Raw genomic sequence first — 25,004 nt, forward strand, 5'->3', positions numbered from 1 at the left:
TAAATTACAACGAACCTTCCCACAAAATGATGGAAAAAGTCATTGACAAATCGCTGAAACACTGCTGGCGCGTTAGTTAACCCAAAAGGCATAACCAGATTCTCGAAATGACCCTCGTGTGTGTTGAAGGCCGTTTTCCACTCATCCCCCTTCTTGATTCTGATCAGATTGTAGGCCCCTCTTAAATCTAACTTGGAGAACACCTTGGCTCCAACAATTTGATCAAAAAGGTCAGAGATCAAGGGAAGGGGATACGGATCACGGACCGTAATGCGGTTCAATTCCCGGAAATCCAAACAGGGTCTAAGCGATTCATCCTTTTTCTTAACAAAGAATAACCCAACTGCGACCGGAGATTTAGATGGCCTAATATGACCCTTTGCCAAACTCTCGGCAATATACTTCCGCATGACCTCTCTTTCGGGTTGAGAAAGATTGTATAGCCGAGACTTTGGCAACTTAGCCCCTGGGATGAGATTAACCGGGCAATCATATTCATGATGAGGAGGCAATTCCTGAGCCCCACCTTCCGAAAATACATCCTCAAAATCTGAGAGATACTGGGGTAAAACCGTAGTAGACATCCCAGAGATAGAGGCACTAAGACAATTGTCCGAACAAAATTCACTCCAACCAATGATCTGCCTTGCCTGCCAATCTATAGTAGGGTTATGTTTTATCAACTACTGTAACCCTAAGACCATAGGAGCGGGCAAGTCCTTCATGACAAAACAAGAGATGATTTCAACATGTGAATCACCCACCCTTAACTGAATACCATGAGCAATATGAGTGAGACTCCTTTGAGAAAGAGGGAAAGAATTGATCGCGAACACCGGAATCTCTCTTTCTAAGGTGCAAGTACTTAGGCCCAGATTTTGAAGAAAAAGATAATCAATAAGGTTTACCCCAGCACCACAATCAAGGAATACTTCAAATTTTCTTGAGTCTAGCGCCACCATAGCTGGAAGGAGAAAACGAGTATTACAGGGAGATTGCATACTTGCTTGCTCCGGCAGCCCATTCACACTACCAAGAGTCAAGGATGTTTTTTTTTTCTCTTTATGTAAACCTCTTTGTGGCTCTTTATCATCAACACGCAATTTAACAAAAGTACAAGCATAAACAAAATGACCACTTTCTCCACAGTAATAACATAGCTTATGCAACCTCCTAAAGTTCCTATTACCAAAACGGAAAAACACCTGACCCAGCTGCATGGGTTCCTCCCCTACCCCAGAATAACATGTCATAATACTCTGGGGAACTGGTGAGACGAAACCACTCACAGAAGGGATCCCTCGCGTGGAGGGGACCTTACACCTCTCCAGGGCCGGACTGGGGATAAAAACCAGCCCTGGAAAAATTTGCACACCAGCCACACAGCATTGCGTCATTATTAACTTGTTTATAAAAGGGGAAAGCATTCATTTTAAAACACGTGTGTAAACACGAATATGAACTTTGCCCCACAATAGCTCTTTTGTAGAACCCCATTGTTCATATTATCACAGTGTTTCCCAACCAGGATGCCTCCAACTGTTGCAAAACTACAACTCTCAGCATGCTCAGACAGTGTTTTACTACGCCCTTTCACCCGCCCCTTTTTTGTTGGCCACCTATTTAATGATTGTTGCATGCAACATTTTACTTGACCAGCTATTTTAGATATTCTACAGCAGTCCTGTTACAATCCCCCCAATGAGCCTTTCGACCAAATAATAAAAATATTTATAAAATCTCACCCATATGATGCAAAAAAAATAAATCTTCAGTGTAAAATCGATAATAAAGATCAACTACAAACATAAACATATTTCACATAAAAACTTACAGTTACTTGGCTTGGCCCTTGGGGATCTCAGACACCACTTCAACACTTGGCCGGGGGCTCGGCGGAGCTGATGTTGTGCTTTATCCGAATGAGAAAGATTTCATAATAAGGATTTGGAGAAGGGGCAGAGGGATAGCAGAGCAGGGAGAGGCTGGTGCTGCTACTAGGGGCTCATACCATGGGGGAGTAATAAAGCCCACCATAATGCCCCCCCCAGTAGTAATAATTCTCCTTATAATGTGCAAAACATACCCCTTTGTAATGCCCCCAGTTGAGCTAATGTTCCCATAATGTGCCAATATAAAATACCCCTTCTCAGTGCCCCCGTAGATGACCCCCATAGTGCTCCTCCCCCCCTTCCCCATAGTACCTACCATAATGTTTTCCAGTATAAAATGCCCCTATACAAAGCCCCCCATATAAAATACCCCTTCTTTTTAGCCTCAGTAGATGCCCCTATAGTGCCACCCAATAATCTACCAGTAATAAGTGCCCCATAGATGCCCCCAATCATGTGCCAGTAATAAGAGCCCCCCCCACCATCATGTGCCAGTAGCCAGAGCCCCCCCATATCATGTGCCAGTAGCCACAGTGCCCCCCCTATCATGTGCCAGTAGCCCCCCCTTATTATGTGGCAGTACCCCCCCTTATGTGCCAGTAGCCCCCCCTTATGTGCCAGTAGCCGCCCCTTATCATGTGCCAGTAGCCGCCCCTTATCATGTGCCTGTAGCCGCCCCTTATGTGCCAGTAGCTCCCCTTATGTGCCAGTAGCCCCCCTTATGTGCCAGTAGCCCCCCCCTTATCATGTGCCAGTAGTCCCCCCATCATGTGCCAGTAGTCCCCCATCATGTGCCAGTAGTCCCCCATCATGTGCCAGTAGTCGTCCTTATGTGCCAGTAGCCCCCCTTATCATGTGCCAGTAGTCGTCCTTATGTGCCAGGAGCCCCCCCCTTATGTGCCAGTAGTCCCCCTTATGTGCCAGTAGCCACCCCTTATGTGCCAGTAGCCCCCCTTATGTGCCAGTAGTCCCCCTTATGTGCCAGAAGCCGCCCCTTATGTGCCAGTAGCCGCCCCTTATCATGTGCCAGTAGCCTCCATATCATGTGCCAGTAGCCCCCATATCATGTGCCAGTAGCCCCCTTTATTATGTGCCAGTAGCCACCCTTATCATGTGCCAGTAGTCCCCCTTATCATGTGCCAATAGTCCCCCTTATCATGTGCCAGTAGTCCCCCTTATGTGCCAGTAGCCCCCCTTATGTGACAATAGCCCCCTTATGTGCCAGTAGCCCCCTTATCATGTGCCAGTAGCCCCCCCATCATGTGCCAGTAGTCCCCCTTATCATGTGCCAGCCCAGTAGTCCCCCCTTATCATGTGCCAGCCCAGTAGTCCCCCCTTATCATGTGCCAGTAGCCTCCATATCATGTGCCAGTAGCCCCCATATCATGTGCCAGTAGCCCCCTTTATTATGTGCCAGTAGCCACCCTTATCATGTGCCAGTAGTCCCCCTTATCATGTGCCAGTAGTCCCCCTTATGTGCCAGTAGCCCCCCTTATGTGACAATAGCCCCCCTTATGTGCCAGTAGCCCCCCTTATCATGTGCCAGTAGCCCCCCATCATGTGCCAGTAGTCCCCCTTATCATGTGCCAGCCCAGTAGTCCCCCCTTATCATGTGCCAGCCCAGTAGTCCCCCCTTATCATGTGCCAGTATTGTACCTATATCTAAAAAAAGAAACAAACACTTATACTTACCTCCAGCGATGCGATGCAGGCCTCTTCCGGCCTGTGTCTCTCGCTATACGGCTCAGGCGGCGCGATGACGTCATCGCGCCGCCTGCACCGGCCTCTGATAGGCTGCCAGCACTAGACCGGCAGCCTATCAGAGGAACAGGAGGGGACACACCTCTCCCTCCCCTGCCGCAGCATAGACATCTGTATCGCTGTCCTGAGGACGGCGATACAGATGACTATGGAGATGAGCGCTTCCACAATGGAAGCGCTCATCTCCTGCTGCTGTGCCCTGCCGCCGGCCGCCCCCATTTGTCACCAGAGCCACGCCCTTGCGGCACTCAGGCCTGCCGGCCTAGCGGGAAATTTCCCCGTATCCCGGCAGGCCAGTCCGGCCCTGCACCTCTCTCTAATCTAACCGTACTGCCAAAGACATAGCATTCTCCAATGTATCCGGATACTCATGAAAAGCGAGGGCATCTTTTAATCTCTCAGACAACCCCTGACAAAACTGACTACGAAGTGCGGGGTCATTCCACCCAGACTCCGTAGCCCATCTCCAAAACTCAACACAATACACCTCTGCAAAATGTTCTCCTTGTAATTAAGTACGCAACTTAGATTCTGCCATCGAGACCCGATCTGGGTCATCACAAATTAATCCCAAGGCTTTAAAAAATTCATCCACCGACCGGAGGGCCAGAGAACCGGTCGGCAGAGAAAAGGCCCAGGACTGCGCGTCCCCTTTAAGCAGGGAAATGATTATCCCTACTCTCTGACTCTCATCACATAATGTCACGCTGGACAGGTTTCAAGATACAACAGAAATCCTCAAACAAGTGTCTAGGCCAGAAGCTGGGGATAAAGGTTACCTCCTTACAAACCCCTACCAGCTCTCCCTAGACTTCTGTGCCCACGGTGGGAATAGACGTGCCCATGGTGGGAACAAATGTGCCCCCATGCCTAAGGCTGATGATTCCCTAAAATTCCTAAGATGTTGACAGGGGGAAAGAGACAGCTTGCTTCCTCAGACCTGGAGGAGGCAAGCATCTCTCTAACAGCCTAGACAGAACACACACACAATAAAACAAAACCAACTTATCTTGTCACAGAGCAGATACAGCAAATCCTTCCTTCTTTCCTTCCTTCCTTCCTTCCTTCCACTGAGCAAGATAGAAGCTATAACCCGCACAGGACACTGCGAAGGGGTGTAATTTAAACTCATACAAACGACCCCACCCAGTGCACCCAATGGGAGGCGGATACAGCTCAACTCCAAAACAAAAACAAAAAAACTACACACGTGCTGCTAACCTGGCAGACCTCCACACATAGCCTGAGCAGGGCATGACAGCCTGCTGCTGAGCTGACCCTCTAAAACATTAGGGGCGAGGGCCTGCTGCTGAGCTGACCCTCTAAATCATTAGGGGCGAGGGCCTGCTGCTGAGCTGACCCTCTAAAACATTAGGGGCGAGAGCCTGCTGCTGAGCTGACCCTCTAAAACATTAGGGGCGAGAGCCTGCTGCTGAGCTGACCCTCTAAAACATTAGGGGTGAGGGCCTGCTGCTGAGGTGACCGTCTAAAACATTAGGGGCGAGGGCCTGCTGCTCAACTGACCATATAAAACATTAGGGGCGAGGGCCTGCTAGTGGGCGAACGCTCTAAAACATTATATGCGAGGGCCTGTTGCTGAGCTGACCCTCTTAAACATTATGGGCGAGGGCCTGCTGCTGAGCTGACTCTCTAAAACATTAGGGGCGAGGGGCTGCTGGTGAGCTGACCCTATTAAAAAAAAAATTGGAGTGGAGGGAATATATACAATCTCGATGAGGAGGAGGAGGAGGAGGAGGAGGAGGAGGAGAAGGAGATAACAAGATTCAACCATATACTCTTTTTTTGTGGTGGAAAAGGTTCATGGGAATACACTACAGTAGATTTAGCACATTATAAATGATAGATTGAAATTGCCTTTATGTTCATCATCAGCTCAGCTCTCCTCTGGTGGAGTTAAGAAGTCAGGGGAAATCCAGGCCTTGTTCATTTTTATCTGAGTCAACCTGTCAGCATTGCCACCAGCAGCACTAAATACACGCTCAGACAAAACGCTGGCGGCAGAGCAGGCCAGCACCTCCAAGGCGTAGAGCGCAAGTTCGTGCCATGTGTCCAGCTTGGACACCCAGTAGTTGTAAGGCACTGAGGGATCATTTAGAACGCTGACACGGTCTGCTATGTATTCCTTCACCATCTTACAAAACTTTTCCCTCATTGGCCGTGCTTCAGGGTGAGGTTGCTGGCGGGGTGTCATGAAAGTGTCCCATGCCTTGGAGAGTGTTGCCCTGCCTTTGTTGGAACTGCTGTGTGTTCCCCTTTTCTCCCTTCCTCGGTTGCCTCAGGATGTACGGACTCTGCCGGCCGCGTTGTCAGATGGAAAATTTTGGAGCAATCTCTCAACAAGTATTTTCTGGTATTGCACCGTTTTACTCGTCCTCTCCACCACAGGAATGAGAGATGAGAAGTTCTCTTTGTAGCGGGGGTCGAGAAGGGTGAACACCCAGTAAGCTGTGTTATCTAAAATGCGTATAATGCGAGGGTCGCTGGAAAGGCAGCCTAACACGAAGTCAGCCATGTGTGCCAGAGTACCAACAGGCAAGATGTCGATGTCGACATCAGGCTGACTCTCCATATCCTCCTCTTCTGCCCATCCACGCTGAACAGATGGAATTGAAGTTCCATGAGTACTACCCTCTGTAGCAGAGGCAAATGTCTCCAGCTCCTCCTCCTCCTCTTCATGGTCCAATTCGCGCTGAGAATACAAACTGAGGGTGGGCTGGCTATCACCCTGTGTAATGTCCTCCCCCATTTCCTCGCCTGCCACATTCAGAGCGTTGTCCTTAATTGTGAGCAGCGATCGTTTGAGTAGACACAGCAGTGGGATGGTTACACTGATAATAGCGTTATCGCCACTAACCATCTGTGTGGATTCATCAAAGTTTTTTAAAACCTCACAGACGTCTGACATCAATGCCCACTCCTTGCTTGTGAATAGTGGCAGTTGACTCGAAAGGCAACGATCATGTTGCAGCTGGTATTCCACAATAGCCTGGCCAACATGTGAAATGTAGAGTTCCAGCACGCGCTCACGTCGCACAACAGTCGGTGAGCTGGAAGCCGCAAGCGCTGCTGCAGCGTTGACAGACCGGCTGAAGCTTTGGACGACTTGTGGAAATGGGCACACACGCGGCACGCCTTCACTAGTAGCTCTGGCAAATTAGGGTAGGTTTTGATAAACCGCTGAACCACTAAGTTTAAGACGTGGGCTAGGCATGACATTTGTGTCAGGTTGCCGAGCTCCAAAGCCACCACCAGGTTACGGCCATTGTCAGACACAACTATGCCTGGTTGTAAAGTATGCCAAGTAAGAACAAGCTTAATTACTATATATATATATATATATATATATATATATATATATATATATCACCAATAGTATTAGGGCTACCTGTAATATTACAATTCCGATGAGCCAACCCCCAATACCTTTAAACCAGTTGGCGGGGTTAAGGAAGGAGAAGGTATCAGACCACCATGTATCTTTATCAGCTTTATGTGCGTCCAACCATTTATCCCTTAGATCCACCATTTTCTCTAGACCCACCTTAACTTGCAAATTACCCTGCGGGTCTATGTAATGGCAACAAGCGGGTCCCACAACCTGGCACATAAATCCATCTTTGGCTGTAACATAGTCTAGAACTAATGTGTGTTGGTTGGTGGCAATGATCAACTGGTTTTGCACAATGTTCGAGGTATTCATAAGTCTGCTGATATGCCTACAGTCAAAGTTATGATAAGTAGGTGGACCCTCATGGCTTATTGTTTCAGGGTCGTCAGGACAGCCTTTTCTCTTTTACAATGTGAGGCGTGGATCAAGGTAGGTCTCCCTTCGAGTTTCACAGAGGTCGGGGTAGTCAGCAACACCTGGTACGGCCCCTCGTATCGTGGTTCGAGGGTGTTTCTTACGTGTTTCTTGACCACCAACCACTCTCCAGGTTTGAGAGTGTGGCTTCCCTCTAGGGAGTCAGGATCTGGAATGAAAGAGAAAATTTGTGCACGTATGTTAGCCAATTGTTTACTCAGGGCAATAACATATTTTGCAACAGATTCCTTATGCATTTGCAATTGCTGTGGGAAGTACTGCCCCATCCTAAACAAAATTTCATATGGAGTCAGTTTGTGTGGAAGCCTAGGGGTGTGTCTAACTGAAAATAGTGCTATTGGCAGGCATTGTACCCAACTGAGCCCTGTCTCCCTAGTCATTTTCAGCATCTTGGACTTCAGTACCCCGTTCAGTCGTTTGACTTTATCACTTCTTTGGGGTCTGTAGGGCGTGTGATAGGCTAAGTGTGATTCTACCATCTTCCAGACTTCTCGGGTTAAGCTAGCAGTGAATGCTTGGCCCTGATCACTTTCAATGACCTCAGGTACTCCGAACCTACAAACAGTTTCCTGTATTAGTTTCTTAGCAGTTGTTGTGGCTGTCTGATTTCGGATGGGGTAGGCTTCTGGCCACCCAGAGAACAAGTCTACCACTACTAGAACATATTGAAACCCTTGGCACATTGGCATCAGGATGTGGTCAATTTGAATCCGTTGGAATGGGTACTGGGCTTTGGGGAGACATTTGGTTGGTGTAGGCTCAGTTCTTCCTGGGTTGCACTGCACACAGATGAGGCAAGACTGAGTATGCCTCACCAGGACAGGGGTTATCCCTGGGGCCACCCATGTTTTGTCAATTAGTTCTTTTATAATGGTCTTAGATTGGTGGGTGGGCCCATGAGTAATTGAAGCTATCAGAGGATAGAGAGATTTGGGCAGACATACTCTCTTTCCTTGGGTCCACAGTCCAGATTCTCTCTCTTCTTGGGCTGACTCTTTCAGCCAATCCAATTTTTCTTGTGATGTGGCCTGCTTCTGTAACTGGACTAGCGGGTCCCAGGAGACCTCTTTTGGTTCCTGTGTTAGGTCTGTTGTGGACTCTGTTTACATCAAGACTTGTGAGAGCTGTTCTTCTTCCTCTTTCATTGCTACTTGCTTTGCTGCTTAATCAGCTAGGGCATTTCCTCTAGCTTCAAGGGTGTCAGCTTGAGTTTGAGCCTCTACCTTAATCACTGCCACTTGGTTGGGCAGGAGTAATGCCATTAGAGCCGCTACTGCTGAAGTATTCTTGATTGGGGTTCCTGCAGCCGTGATGTAATCCCGGGCCTTCCATATTACTCCAAAGTCATGAACTACTCCAAAGGCATATCCAGAGTCAGTGTAAATGTTGGCAGTTGAGTTTTTTGCCATGAGGCAGGCTTGAGAGCAATGAGTTCAGCCTCATGTGCTGACTGGGCTGGGTGCAATTGTCTTGCACACAGCACCTCATGCTCACTAGTGACTGTCATGCCTGTATGGAACATCCCCTTGTCATCGGCGTACCTTGAGCCATCTACAAAGAGTCCAGTGTGGATTCAGTAATGGAGTGTCCTGAATTGATGGTGGCGTTCCTACTTCAGCCTCCATCATTGTGAGGCAGTCATGTTCCGGTTCAGCATAAATTGAGTCAGAGGAACCCCATAGTTCTTATTCTTGATGATCCTCTTCAGCCTGTAGATCAATTAAATCTTCAGATTCTCCAGTATACTCCCCCCTTGGAAGAGGGAGAAGAGCAGCAGGATTGAGGATGTGACATCTTTGAATAGTGACATTATCAGGTAGGAGCAGGCTACCTTGCAACCGTAGGTGACGTTGATTAGTCAGATGCCTAGGTTGTGTTTGTTGGAGAATGGCAGAAATGTCATGTGGTGCTAGGATAGTGAGGGGGTGGCCAAGTACCATATCAGAAGTGGTGTCCAGCAGGGCACTGGCTGCATGTACAGATCTGACACAGGAAGGGGCTGCCCTGGCTACTGGGTCCAGTCTCTTTGTATGGTAAGACTTTGGGGTCCTTCAGGGTCACAGTGACTGGTGGGAAATTGAGGCATCCGATATCCTGGGGTCCTTTGGCCCAGAGAGTATCGGGGATGAGGTGCAAAATGGTTTGCAGCGAATCCCCTTGCTCATATGAATCAGTGCAGAATTTTATTGTCAGACATTAGGCAGTCGTGAGCGTCACATAACTTGAGCGAAAACCACAAAGAAGCGAGACAGTGTCTTATCAGAAAGAGAATGTTAAACTAACCCAGCAGAAACTAGCATTTCTGAGAAAAGAAAAGGTGTGGGTCAACAACTCTACGCAGCTGTCCTGCAATGTGGTGGAATGATCTACTAATTTAGCTTTTGCCCATATCTGTAGTTGCTCTATAAAGTATTCCCCAGACTCATGATCCCAGGGGTCAAAGTTCTGACCCCTCAGCTCAGGGATGGGAATGTGGTCCATTATCAGTGAGGAGTATTCACCGGTCTTATTCTCCACTATACTTTGCAAATCAGACTACGTACATCCATATGCTTGGTGCACTTGAGACAATTTCCTGTAAAATGGCATTAGTGAGTATCTATCAGGATCAGGCAGTAAGTTCACTATAGTGAACAACTGTTGTGGAGTAAAAGACACATATTTGGGCGGGCCCTGGAGATGTATTAGTGCCAGGGCTTCCCTAAGGGTTTCGTAATTGCCACTCTCTAGATCTTGCATGTTTCTTTGCAATGCAGTAATCTGAGACTAGAGGGCGGTGTTTGGGTTCTGTGCAGCAGGACTACCCTAATTCCGTGGTGCCAATTGGGGAGGGGTGGGAGTCCTTGTGCCCGACACAGATTCTACATCCTCTTCAGACTGCGCTTGATCGAGCTCTTCTGTCTGACCTCCCACCATTATGGGTGTGGGGGTCGTGATCTGATGGGGAGTTATAAAAGTGCCATCTGGGTTTATCATCGGGTACAGCGTAGAGACCACCGGGACACTAGGGGTGACGGGGCGATCCGGGCCAAAGGAGATTAAAAGGTCCAGCCATGGGCGTTGGCTGTGGAAAAGATGGCGCCGTAGCAGGGACTGATGAGACATGTGTCACGGCTGAGGATGGGGGAAATCCTCAGCCGTGCGGTGATGGAAGATGTCCAGTCGCTACTCGCCGGGAACACAGAATTAGGGAGCAGGTCACCTCCTGTTGCGTCCCTAACGCTGACCCTGTCTCCTACCTGCATGGGCCGACCTTGATGGTAGGAGGACCCATGCGCAGGAACCTCGGATCCCTGACTTACCCTCCGACCGGTCCCTGGGCTAAGGAGCAGGGTAAGACAACCCACTCCTCCTAGGCACGGAGGAGCAGGAGTCTCACTGGCCAAGCAGCATGAAGAAGGGGGTACATAAACAGGACTATGGATAAGACAGGTGAACCAAACAGTTCCACACAAACCTGTCTCAGCCTTGCTGACTGGAACCCGTGCTAAAGAAAGGCTGTCCACACAGACAAAGGTAAACAGCACACACATGAAGACACACAGGGACCAGGACATCCATAGCTGCACAAAAACCAAAAGACACAAGACATCAACAACACATCACGGTATTAGAACATATGACCGGAAGGGTGGCCCTTACAAGAAGATGGAAATCACAGGAGGCTGCAACAGCAAAGCATGACTGAAGCAACCTACTGAGCCATGCTAAAGTGAGAGGCTTTATAGGCCTAAGAGGCCACACCCAACGGTCAGACACACCCAGTGACATCACACACACTGGGAAGGGAGTTAACCCTTCCAGCACCACAGGAAAGGGAAAACACCAACTTAAAGGGAAAGTGTCCAACACAACAAACACACTATGGTTGTTGCCGCAGGCAACGACATGGGTGGCAACCGTGTCCTGGGAGTCAGCCCCAAGGCCGGGACACTGCCACCACATGTACACAATGACAAACGTTGCCACGGGCAACCACAGTGCAGGAAAGGTGTCCGTGCACACCACACACTACACACAGACAAACGACAGTGCATACATACACGCACACAAACTCCGAAGGGACCGCACACATACCTGTTGTCCGCGGCAACCGCACTTGAGGCATACAACATCAAGCCTCAAGCTGCGGTTGAAACAACAACCCAAACCGCGGGCAACTGTATGCGGATCCCAAGGAGTCACGGCCAAAACCGTGGCCGTGACAACATGCCGAGGAACTACAGACGTGTGGTTATGGGGGCGTAAAGCACCACAGGCTAGGCACGTATTACTGGAGGCGGAATTCTGTTGACCGCACAATTTACAAGTCCAGCCTTTTTACTGTCTGACGGCGCCATCATAGGGTGGTGGCTGCTCTCGCCCAGTTAATATACCGGGTTTACAGTAGTATCTCCGGCTGCTTTCATCATAATTTAGTTCTCCCCCCGTCTTTTCAAATTCCTTACTACAGTCCAACCACACTTCGACTGCGTCTACTACTTTGTCATCTGTTAACTTTCCTTTCTTATCCTTCAACAATATTCTCCATGTGTCACTACACAATGTACCACCTTTACAAATATCATAACCTTTTTGCAACTTAGGTAAATATTTCACAAATCGTTTTCCTTGTTTGTCCGCCACATACTGCTCAGGGGAACAGTAACCCTTCGGGACTCTTTCATCATTTCCCATCTTGCCTCTATCTGTGGAGGCCTTCGTAACCTACACTTGTATCAAGTGTTCAGATATCTCTCTAGTCAGACCTTCGACTTACTGGCTTCTGTGATCCGGGCAGATGCCTCTGGCTGTCCCGCGATACAGGCAATTGAGGTAGACTTTGGATAGCTAACGTTTAACACAGATACTCAAAGTTCTCTCGATTTCCACATAACGAAATAACGAGATTTACAACACATCAAGTTATTATCAAACACATGGGGTTCTTACTTTCATGCCCTCGAGGACGTCCCAAGCTGACACGGCACCCTTCCCTCAGACATGCACGAATGGACTACACCAAAGGACACATGGAGGTAAGAAAATACAATTTTCTCACCACTTATCACAGGCCTCCAGCCCCGGTGTCCGTTAGTGAGGTCCTCCTCATCTGATCTCTGGGGGTGCTGGATCAGGGGATACTATCCTCGTGCACCACATTGGGCTCCAATTGTTTTGGTTCTGATCAATGGTCAGTAAAGTTGATGTGCTGGTCCAAATTATAGAATTAGGTTTACAGGCCTGGAGAGAAATTACACTGACCACATAGGTGGGAGTCAAAGCATATCTCTGGTTTATTGCAGAACAGCAGACAGTCTATATGTTAACAGGAAATGTAGAACAGGAAAATGCAGGTACCCAGCAGTGTGGCGTATGTCTTTACTATGTGCTATGTGTTTTCTGTCACATCTGTGTGCAAGAGGAGGTTTGCCCCTCTCCCCCTTCAGGTGGGTGAAGCTGTTACTATCTGTTTTTTTGAAGCTGCTTGCTTGAGCTGAACGGAAACAGTCTTAAGGCACATAATAAAGCAGAAAGCAAGCTTCTTATTATAGGCATTGGCTGGGTACCTGACCGCCATTTTAACTACAGTATAGTCCTCAACAAGTAAGTATTCATTTTGTATCAATAGTCCATAACAGTTGCTGTCTCACTAGGTGTTAGTGCTCCTGGTCCCATGCTTCTTTTGGAGATGGGAAAATATTCATGGAGGAGGCACATAAGTGCCTGCTGTGGGAGCTGTCCCGATAAAATTGTGGGTCAGGGGGATTTGGTGGTCAAAAATACGTGACCATGTTGCTGGGGTGCTGCCTCGTTGGGTGTTAACGCTCCTGGTCCCATGCTGCTGTTGGAGATGGCAGAGTGTATTTAGAGGAGGCAAATAAGTGCCTACTGTGGGAGCCATCCTGATGAAATTGTGGGTGAGGGGAATTGGTGAGTCAAAAGCACCTGACCATGTTGCTGGGGTGCTGGCTTTCCAGTTGTTAGCTCTCCTGGTCTTATGCTGCTGTTGAGATGGGACAGTGTCCATGGAGGAGGAAGATAAGTGCCTGCTGTTGGAGCTGTCCTGATGAAATTGGGGGTGAGGGGAATTGGTGAGTCAAAAGCACCTGACCATGTTGCTGGGGTGCTGGCTTTCCAGTTGTTAGTTCTCATGGTCTTATGCTGCTGTTGGAGATAGGAGAGTGTCTGTGGAAGAAGCAGAAGGTGATGATGATGATGATGATGACAAGGACACTATCTTGCTTGGTGATGTGGGTTGCCATACAGGTGTTGCTTGTACAGGAGTTGCAGACAGTGAGAAATAACGGTGGGCTCCTTGGCCCCCCTCCCCTGCTCTGCATTTTCCCTGACTGCCACTGGTTCTGCACCCAATGCCAGTGCAATGGCTACGGGTGCCACTATTACCACCACCATCAACACAGCTATGCATAGGGTCTGCAGCCTACTCTTGAACCTTGTCCTCAGGGCAGCCCAAACAGTGACTGCTCTCACACAAGCCGTCAACAAGAAGACTCTGCCATAAAGCATGGAGGGGTTTTCTTGCCACTTAATAGCAAAAAGGAAGGTGCCCCACTAGGAAAGGGCAGTGAAGATAGAAAGAACTCTACTGAAAGCCTTCCCCAGAAGTGCAAGAAGAAGGAACAGGAGGAGCGCTGTGATTTCTGGCTCTATAACACAGTATCTGACTCTGAAGACACCTCCAAACTATCCTGCTGCAAGAGAGAGGAGGAGAGAGCCATCCAGTCCACAATCTCATCCTCTTTCGCCTCAGTGATAATGTTCCACATTTCCTAAAGCCAGCAAGGACAACTGTGGTCTACTACTACTGCTGCTACTACCCACATTCTAGCTCTGGGTCTTTTGTTTGGAACTCTTCCCTATCCCTGACAGTTTTGAGCCTAAACGTACACAAAGTATGGAACAGTTTGCAAATCTTGTTTTGGAAGTTAAAGACAGGGAGGTGAAATATGCTATCCTTCCCTTTCCACAAACACACTAAAGACACTGCTAGTGACAGTTGAATTTGGAAATACAGCAGTTGCGGCGTCACTAACAGAGTTGGGCCTAATGTTTTTAGTGTGTTATAATATGCAGATTCAGAATAAAGCTTTCGCTAGTGTAAAACACAAGTTGTCAAACTACTATGCAGGTATTTCCCCTCACTATCACCACACAAACACTTTAAATGTCTGTAGTAGATGCACAAACAATGATTTGATATTAACTGTCTGCTATCCTGCACATTGTAAGAAACACATGTCATTTTTCCAAAGTAAAAAAAAAATTGATTTGAACTGCCTGAAGATGCACCAACATGGATTTCTGCCTAATATTTCACATTATCACTCACAGATATTGGCATTTGCTACTCTGCATATTGTAAGACACATATATGCTGTTCCCTAAACTTCAACCCCAAAAAATTAAATTAGAACTGTGTGGAGAAGCACCAACATGGATTTTTGCCTACTGTGTCACATTATAGCTGACAAATATTATTGCCTGCTACTCTGTGTATTGTAAGACAAACGTATGCTAATTTCCTAAGCTTAAAAAAAACCCCACGGAGTTCTAACTCGTATTTCAGATGTTTTCAATGAGATTTCAAATACTACATCTATTCTCTGGATGGTAAAACATGTGTTGTACAGTTTTGAGCTTAAACCCCCCACCGCACCCCACAAAAAAAACATTAAAAAAAATGTAATTTTTCTAAAATTGAAAAAATATATATCTCCTTGCAGGTAGATACTTTTGATGAAAGCTTCAGGTTTGGATGCCGGACAAAATTGTACAAAGATCGTAATGAACCGGTTCGCTCATCTCTACATTGAATATATATATATATCAACTACAGCCTAAAAATACCAGAATTCACATAGGGTGCAGGGGATGTAATAGACATGCTTCTTTAGTAATATAAGCTTTATTTCTGATATTATTTAAAATAGAATTATCCTTTAAGCTGGAGAAAGGAGAAGAATAACCAGGCAAAGAAGTTACCACAAGATAAGATACTTAAGCTTATAACACCACCTGAGACTGTACTATAGAAACAGGTTTTAATATGATAACTATTTCATCACATCAATAATTAGAATTTGAGACTTCTGTCTGTGTTGAAATTCACATATTTTACCATTTTCTACTATATTTTTCTTAAAAAACAAAGGATTATCTATGTTCTCCTGAAAGAGTTCATGATATTTTAATCTTTGTTGACTTGTCAGATAATGACAGTGAGGAAAAATTAAATAGATCACAGATAAGAAATCTGGATGCAAGGATTGTAAATTTACTCATGCAAACTTTACTGTCGTAGATTGATAGAAAATAAGATTTGATAAAAAGTAAATGTTAATGTGATTCAGGCAAATGACAAATATTGCTTCCGAATATAAGTTCGGATTTTTTTTTTTTACTGTCAGGCATGAAAATGTTCATTACTGAGTATTAATCAAGCATGCAGGCTGCATTTTTGAAACAAGGCAAATAAAATCACACATTTTAATTGTATTGTCTTCTGTATTCTATTTTATAGCTATGCAAATGAGCTCACATCAGTATACCATAAATCCATCTGTAACACAGTTTCAGGGTTCTTGCTCCTCATCAGTACAGAACAGGGTACTGAAAGGCTAATTGATATGCCTTAGCTCAGGGAGTGGGGATTATCATACCTTCACTCACAGATTTATCATACTTTCACTCAAGAATTTTTGCTTTAAAAAGTCGCAAAACAAGGTTTTTTGAGACATTTTTCCCCTCACTTGCGCAAAAATTTTGCGACTTTTTGCCCTCACTTGCGCAAAAATGTTGCGACTTCTTGCAGCTTTACACAATTCACTTCAGTTTTGAAATATGAGTAGGAAAGTGGGCATGGTTAGCTATATTAATGAGTTTCACTCCAAATTTATCATTGGGACTTTTTTAAAAAGTCGCAAAAAAGTTCACAATCTCACTTCAGTAGGAAGATGGAGTAGGAAAACTGGAGTTGCTTTTCTAGACAAGTGTTAGGTTTAAGGATATGACAAATTTATCAAGCAACATGAGACATTTGATAAATGTGGAATATAGAAGTCCCAGGTACACTCACACAAAACTGAATTCAAATATTATCCTTATGATAAATTAACCCCCTCAATATGCTCAATATGTTTTAAGCTCATGCACCTCTTGCTGCACTATTCATTCTGTTGAATTTGACTGCTAGGGATACAGGATGCCAAGGAGAAACAGGAGAGCAGAACAAGCCAGAGTCAAAGCTAGGAGTTTAAGCCAAAACAGTAGACAAGGGGTTAATACATAAATAGAGATGGCCTTGCAGTTCGCCCGGCAGTCAATTTTACACTCAGTCTTTTGTCAGTGTAGGGAAAGGTTGCTGTGTGGAGCGGACAGACTGTTAGGGATAAAAATGCTATCAAATAGGTCCACAAAAGTCCTTTTAAGGACTGGTATAGGTGTACTATTGATAGGTGTGCAGTACAGAGGGGTGTAATACACTTATAATATACTTTCTAACATAGAAAGCATATTATTGTGGATTTGTATTGTGCAGCATTGGTGGTGACTGGTGAGCTTTTCTGCAGCGATACTGCAGCTACACAGAGTGACAAACGGTATTGGAAAAAATAATTATAACTGGTGTGATATACCAGTCGCCCCCCAAAACAACTGATTAAAGCGGGGTGTTATATACAAATCACACACGACCAAGTTCCAGTAGTCAAGGCCAAATTTGTAAGGAATAACAATATTACCAACTCCTATCACTTGAATGATTCACCGCAATTAAAACATAACATTTATTGATATATAATATTAAAAAGGCCAAAAATTATTATAAAATAAAACAAGGACACACCGAAAAATTCAATCAATGCAACCTCTAAATGCCTCCAGAACGGTGCACAATCCAATAGGCAAAGGACAGGAGGGAGGATAAAGTGGAGAGACAGGGGTAATGGGACGCTGCCCCTACGTGTCCCTGGAAACTGTCACTAGTGGTACTCCCTCACTAAACTTCCCCTTGCTGTCCCTTAATAAGGCAACAGTGACTGCCCAGTTTCGTCAAGACAAAAAGGAAACAGAAAAGGGAAAAATAAATATACAAACCGGATTCCAAAAAAGTTGGGACACTAAACAAAATGTGAATAAAATCTGAATGCAATGATGTGGAGATGGCAAATGTCTATAATTTATTTGTAATAGAACGTAGATGACAGATCAAACGTTTAATCCGAGTAAATGTATCATTTTAAAGGAAAAATACGTTGATTAAAAATTTCACAGTGTCAACAAATCCCCAAAAAGTTGGGACAAGTACCAATAAGAGGCTGGAAAAAGTAAATTTGAGCATAACGAAAAGCTGGAAGACCAATTAACACTAATTAGGTCAATTGGCAACATGATTGGGTATAAAAAGAGCTTCTCAGAGTGGCAGTGTCTCTCAGAAGCCAAGATGGGTAGAGGATCACCAATTCCCACAATGTTGCGCAGAAAGATAGTGGAGCAATATCAGAAAGGTGTTACCCAGCGAAAAATTGAAAAGACTTTGCATCTATCATCATCAACTGTGCATAACATCATCCGAAGATTCAGAGAATCTGGAACAATCTCTGTGCGTAAGGGTCAAGACTGTAAAATCATACTGGATGCCCGTGATCTCCGGGCCCTTAAACGACACTGCACCACAAACAGGAATGCTACTGTAAAGGAAATCACAGAATGGGCTCAGGAATACTTCCAGAAACCATTGTCAGTGAACACAATCCACCGTGCCATCCGCCGTTGCCAGCTGAAACTCTACAGTGCAAAGAAGAAGCCATTTCTAAGCAAGATCCACAAGCTCAGGCGTTTTCACTGGGCCAGGGATCATTTAAAATGGAGTGTGGCAAAATGGAAGACTGTTCTGTGGTCAGACGAGTCACGATTCGAAGTTCTTTTTGGAAATCTGGGACGCCATGTCATCCGGACCAAAGAGGACAAGGACAACCCAAATCAACGCTCAGTTCAGAAACCTGCATCTCTGATGGTATGGGGTTGCATGAGTGCGTGTGGCATGGGCAGCTTGCATGTCTGGAAAGGCCCCATCAATGCAGAAAAATATATTCAGGTTCTAGAACAACATATGCTACCATCCAGACGTCATCTCTTTCAGGGAAGACCCTGCATTTTTCAACAAGATAATGCCAGACCACATTCTGCATCAATCACAATATCATGGCTGCGTAGGAGAAGGATCCGGGTACTGAAATGGCCAGTCTGCAGTCCAGATCTTTCACCTATAGAGAACATTTGGCGCATCATAAAGAGGAAGGTGCAACAAAGAAGGCCCAAGACGATTGAACAGTTAGAGGCCTGTATTAGACAGGAATGGGAGAGCATTCCTATTTCTAAACTTGAGAAACTGGTCTCCTCGGTCCCCAGACGTCTGTTGAGTGTTGTAAGAAGAAGGGGAGATGCCACACAGTGGTAAAAATGGCCTTGTCCCAACTTTTTGGGGATTTGTTGACACCATGAAATTCTGATTCAACATATTTTTCCCTTAAAATGGTACATTTTCTCAGTTTAAACTTTTGATCCGTGATTTATGTTCGATTCTGAATAAAATATTAGAAGTTGGCACCTCCACATCATTGCATTCAGTTTTTATTCACGATTTGTATAGTGTCTCAACTTTTTTGGAATCCGGTTTGTAGTAATCCAAAGTGTGACTCAATGGTCCCAGGTGCAATTATGCTATATTGTCCCAACGCATTTCATTGGCATCCGACAAATCATCAGGGGACCAGTTTACAGATTATCAAACCTTCCTATGAATGCCTAGTAAAACTCCTGAAACAAATATATATATTTGTGGTCTGGGCTGAGGTGTGCAAGAACGTGGAGTTGGGAGGGATGCCTACCAGCCCTCCATGATCTATCTGGCTGAACTGTGCCCGGAGCCAGTGCGGGGTAGGCCTGAATATGTGGGCCACCCAGGAGAGTGAAATGAAAGAAAAAAGGGTTGGGAGGGTGGGGCACGAAGAGACCGCCCCCAGGGTGAGGCTGCTCGGGATTATATAGAGGGCAGCCCCACCCACAAATCCAGGCTGTAACGGGGTAGGCCTGAATATGTGGGCAAAAAGTCTACCAACACTGCTAGGTGTGGGCCACCCAGGAGAGTGAAATGAAAAAAAAAAGGGTTGGGAGGGTGGGGCACGAAGAGACCCCCCCCCCCCAGGGTGAGGCTGCTCGGGATTATATAGAGGGCAGCCCCACCCACAAATCCAGGCTGTGCGGGGTAGGCCTGAATATGTGGGCAAAAAGTCTGCCAACACTGCTAGGTGTAAAATGTGTATTTGAAACTGAACAGGAGAAGTCACAATGCCAACGAACGAAAGCCCTGGAAATCTCGACCTGCGGATTGGGAATATACCTAGCAAAGCACGAGGACTTCCAGCGCCCCATCTTGTGGATAACATGCGCGGGCCCCTGGAGCTTGGAGGCCGAGGAGGCAGCTCCTATGCGGAACGAGTGCCCTGAAATTGTATCTGGATTATACCCCAAACCTGCTGCTAACGTGCGGATGTGGGAAATGACCTGAGCCGCGGTGAGGGGCCTGCCCTGGAGGGGAAGAAGCGGGTCCTCCGGAGAAAGAGGAAGGAGAAACTCGGCAAGGTCTCCCAGCACCTTGACAGGACACCAACTGTTTGACATGGGGAAGAACTTGATCTCGACGGGAGGACCTACCTGACTAGTTTTGGCGACTAGAGGAACTTGAACGATTCCGGTGACAATGCCGAATGGACCTGAGTGAATCGAGTGACGTCCTGAATGATTCAGGACGAAGAACCTAACCCTGCGTGATTCAGGTGGTTGTACGTGGCCGTAACAGAAAAGATGACCCGAGCGACACAGGAGGTAACATGAGCCTGAGCGATTCAGGCAGGTGCCGGGCTGTTAAATGTCCTGAGCGATTCAGGAAGGCACCGGATAGTTATGAGGTGGAAACTAAGATGGACTCCAATACTGGCTGGCGTCTGAGTTATTTTAGGAAAGAGACAGCCAGTACGCGGACCTGAGTGATTCAGGTGGACACTGGCCGACAAGAAAACCCGAGCGAATAAGGCAGAAAAGTTAACCCTGGAGGCGCAGGTAGAAGACAGTCTGGTGAAAGTATCCAGCTAAGTGGACCTGACGTGTTCAGGAAGGCCTAGACAGCTATAAAACAGACGGAACAGGCGACGGCCACTAGCTAATAAAAATGAGTCGGCGACGGACATTGGTGGCAAAACGTGACGATCCAGGATGACAGAGGCAGAGCGAGCCTGGGCGATCCAGGATGACAGAGGCAGAGCGAGCCTGGGCAATCCAGGATGACAGAGGCAGAGTGAGCCTGGGCAATCCAGGATGATAGAGGCAGAGCGAGCCTGGGCAATCCAGGATGACAGGAAACAGAGCGAGCCTGGGCGATCCAGGATGACAGAAACAGAGCGAGCCTGGGCGATCCAACATGACAGAGCGAGCCTGGGCGATCCAGGATGACAGAGGCAGCGTCGGCCTGGGCGATCCAGGGAGACATCAGATGATGTGTGAGAGCGAGACAAGAAGCAGGGAAGACAGACAAAAGACGTATGCGTGATACCTGAGGAATTCAGGAAGCTGTTGAGCAGCTACTTGGCTGATTGGGAGGACTGGATATCAGACGGTACTGCAGCCCTGTTTGTTTTAGAAAATGTGCCCAAAATGGTACATTAGGAAACCGGAAAATAGCACCTCCACCTAACCTGGGAAGGGAAGAACCCGGTTAAGGGAAATCCTGCCCCCCATCAAGTGTGTCAACCAAGCGGAGACTGCTGATCTCCAGATGCCTGGAGAACTCCCCATTTTTTCGTTCCCAGGAGAACAAAATCTAGTTGGGTCAGAAGGAGGAATAACGGAGGAGATGACGGCCTGGGCGATCCAGGAGACAGAGGTAGGTATGAGCCTGGGCGATCCAGGAGACAGAGGCAGAGCGAGCCTGGGCGATCCAGGATGACAGAGGCAGAGCGAGCCTGGGCGATCCAGGATGATAGAGGCAGAGCGAGCCTGGGCGATCCAGGATGACAGAGGCAGAGCGAGCCTGGGCGATCCAGGATGACAGGAAACAGAGCGAGCCTGGGCGATCCAGGATGAAAGAGACAGAGCGAGCCTGGGCGATCCAGGATGATATTGGCAGAGCGAGCCTGCGCGATCCAGGATGAAAGAGGCAAAGCGAGCCTGGGCGATCCAGGATGAAAGAGACAGAGCGAGCCTGGGCAATCCAAGATGACAGAGCGAGCCTGGGCGATCCAGGATGACAGAGGCAGCGTGGGCCTGGGCGATCCAGGGAGACATCAGATGATGTGTGAGAGCGAGACAAGAAGCAGGGAAGACAGACAAAAGACGTATGCTTGATACCTGAAGAATTCAGGAAGCTGTTGAGCAGCTACTTGGCTGATCGGGGGGACTGGATATCAGACGGTACTGCAGCCCTGTTTTTAGAAAAATGTACCCAAAATGGTACATTAGGAACCAGAAAATAGCACCTCCACCTAACCTGGGTAGGGAAGAACCCGGTTAAGGGAAATCCTGACCCCCTTTCAAGTGTGTCAGCCAAGCGGAGACTGCCGATCTCCAGATGACTGGAGAACTCCCCGTTTTTTCGTTCCCAGAAGAAGGAATAACTGAAGAGATGACGGCCTGGGCGATCCAGGACACAGAGGTGGGTATGAGCCTGGGCGATCCAGGAGACAGAGGTAGGTATGAGCCTGGGCGATCCAGGAGACAGAGGTAGGTACGAGCCTGGGCGATCCAGTGGGAAACAGGGAAACATAGCATATGAATAAATGAACATACACATACAGAACCGCCCTGCTACCACTACATATAAGTACAGATGACGACAGGCAAATGGTCAGCGTGCAGTGAGTTTAGGCTAAAGCTGTGCATTGCCAACCCAGGTGAGTCGTATTTATGTAAAACACAGCCCAGCATGCGCTCCAACGTGAGGATTCTGCACTGTATGACCAGTTCCTAGCAACCACAACCAGGAATAGAGGAGCTGGTTTAGCTGCGAGCCACTATCAAGAGCGATGTCAGCATGTGTGAACCTGATCTGCAAAATGCCGCTGTAGGAAGCATAGAGGAACCGGGAGGTGCGAGCACCGGTAAGTTTGAGCAGCAATGCCACAGTACTAACCAGGACACCACCTGTGATTCAAAACACACAAGTTCCGCAGTGGTTCTCAACATGCATTCCACGCTGGAACGCACGCCGACCCAGCGACCGGAAGCAGGGAAACACATGAGCGCTGATCGGAGGAGCACTGTGGAGGGGATGGACTGAGGGAAGGAGCTTACCCGTCCTGGAGACGCGTACAAGCGGCTGACGACTCGGACTGCAGTAATGAAAGTTTTTTTTGTTTTTTTTTTAAAGGAGACCAGTCTGAGTGAATATGAACCAGTATCTCCCTGAGGTGAACAGAAAAGTAGGCCTATGGAATGTAACAGACCACCGAGGAAAGGAACGTAAGCCTGAAAAGAACGCAGTTATGTTTGTTGGGAGAGAGGTACCAGAGCGATGGGTGCAGACTGCCCCGGTGAGATTGAGTAAAACAATGACGTAGCAATGAACAGGAGAATGCAGCTTTGAGTGGAAGCAGAGTACAACACATGATGTAACAACAAATGGGGCTTTGGATGTGAGTGGTACCTAAAAAACATGGTATGGGCGCAGCTCTGAGTATGGGAATGGAGTGTAGGACAAGATGTAAAAGCAGACATGCGGACGCAGCTTTGGATGTGAACGGAATATTAACTTGATGTGACAGCAGACATGGAAAGAACCTGAAGTAGCATAGGACGTGTGAACGCAGCTCTGGGTGCGAGTAGAGTAAACCTGATAGATCGATAGACGGATGAATGAAACTCTGGTCGAGGGTGGAGTGCAAAAAATGATTTGACAGTGTAGTGTGAATGCACCTCTGGGTGTGGCCAAGAATGAAATTGGTAGAACAGAAGCTCTAAATGTGAGTGGAGCATAAACATGATGTAACAGTGAAAGTGAATGCAGCTCTGAAACAATCCCAGTATGAACATGTTGTCACAGCAGACGTGCAAACACAGCTCTCACGATGAGCAGAGCAAACATGGAATAACAGTCGACGCATGAACGCAGCTCTGGTTGTGAGTGGAGCAAGGTGTGAAAAACAGGGTGGTGCGTCCCGAGAATAAAATGGAGTAACAGTAGCAGCTGTAAGCCGAGTACACAACATGAAATAACAGGCGTGTAATACGGATCAAGCTGTCGGCTGGGTACGGAATGAGATGTAACAGCCAACAGGTGATCGCAGCTTGAATGTGAGACCAATCTGAGTGAATACGAACCAAGAGTAGGAAAGTGCTGGACAGTAAAGACGTGCGGATGCAGCATAAAAACATGAAATAAAAGCCGAAAGTGTAAATGCCGCTCAGGAAAAGAGCATAAAAAAGTGCGGCAGGGTTTTTAAGTACATGGAGCAGTGAAATACATGAAGTCTAAAGATGGTAGTAGCGGGGGGAGGGGGGAGACACATGGCAAGGAACAGCTACAGCAAGAGGCCTAAATAATAACAGCTGCGTCCGATCTCCAAACGTGACGTCACGTGCAGCCCGGGTAACTCTTCCTTTACAGCAAACCGGCTGAAGTAACTTTTCATACGAGATGAACAAAGCGAAGTAAAACTTGTAAGATTTATAGGAACTAACTCCTATTACCAACAAACAAAGTTGAAAAGAAATAGAAGTATCTAGCCCCAACGAGCAACCTGAGGCGAAGCCTCCCGTTCGCTAGCAAAGCCGGTTCCGAACGGCCAGGAGAAACGGCCCCGGCCCAGCCTACTACGTAGTATGGTGCGTGCATGCTACGGTAGCAGACTGCAAAATAACAAGCTCCATGCTGCAAAGAAAAATCCTACCACCAGAGAAGCTAGTTTGCTAATGACACCCAGCGGCAGCTGTGCACCTGAGAACCCATGCCAGCAGAATGACAGAGGCAGAAGCACCAAGCGACCTCCCCTAGGGTGAGGCTGCTCAGGATTATATAGAGGGCAGCCTCACCCACAAATCCAGGCTGTAACCAGCCTTACTATATATATGTGATGGTCACATCCAATATACATGAAGATTGCATGTAAAACTACTTAGCTTTCCACGGTGCATTCTTGTGGTCCAGCTGTAGTCCTATCCACGGTCCTGCATGTGGCAGCACTTATATACAACGTCCTGCAGTGGCAGCGATAGTATGAATGTCCGGGGTGTTCTATTTAAATCCCCACTCAGACACTCAAGGTCCGCCTCTGCCAACATGTGACCCGCTCCCTCTCCGATCATGTGACTAGCCAGGTGACCCCCGACGTCACAAGATTGGACCGTGCCGGCCGGAGGGCGTTCCCTAAGTTAGAGTTCCGCCCCTATGTGCTGTCTTCAATGTTTAGACAAAGATGTAAATGTAAATGATACCAAGTCAAATTCAGATTTCC

This window comes from Bufo bufo, chromosome 2, assembly GCF_905171765.1.
Source record: "Bufo bufo chromosome 2, aBufBuf1.1, whole genome shotgun sequence".
Classification (NCBI taxonomy): Eukaryota; Metazoa; Chordata; class Amphibia; order Anura; family Bufonidae; genus Bufo; species Bufo bufo.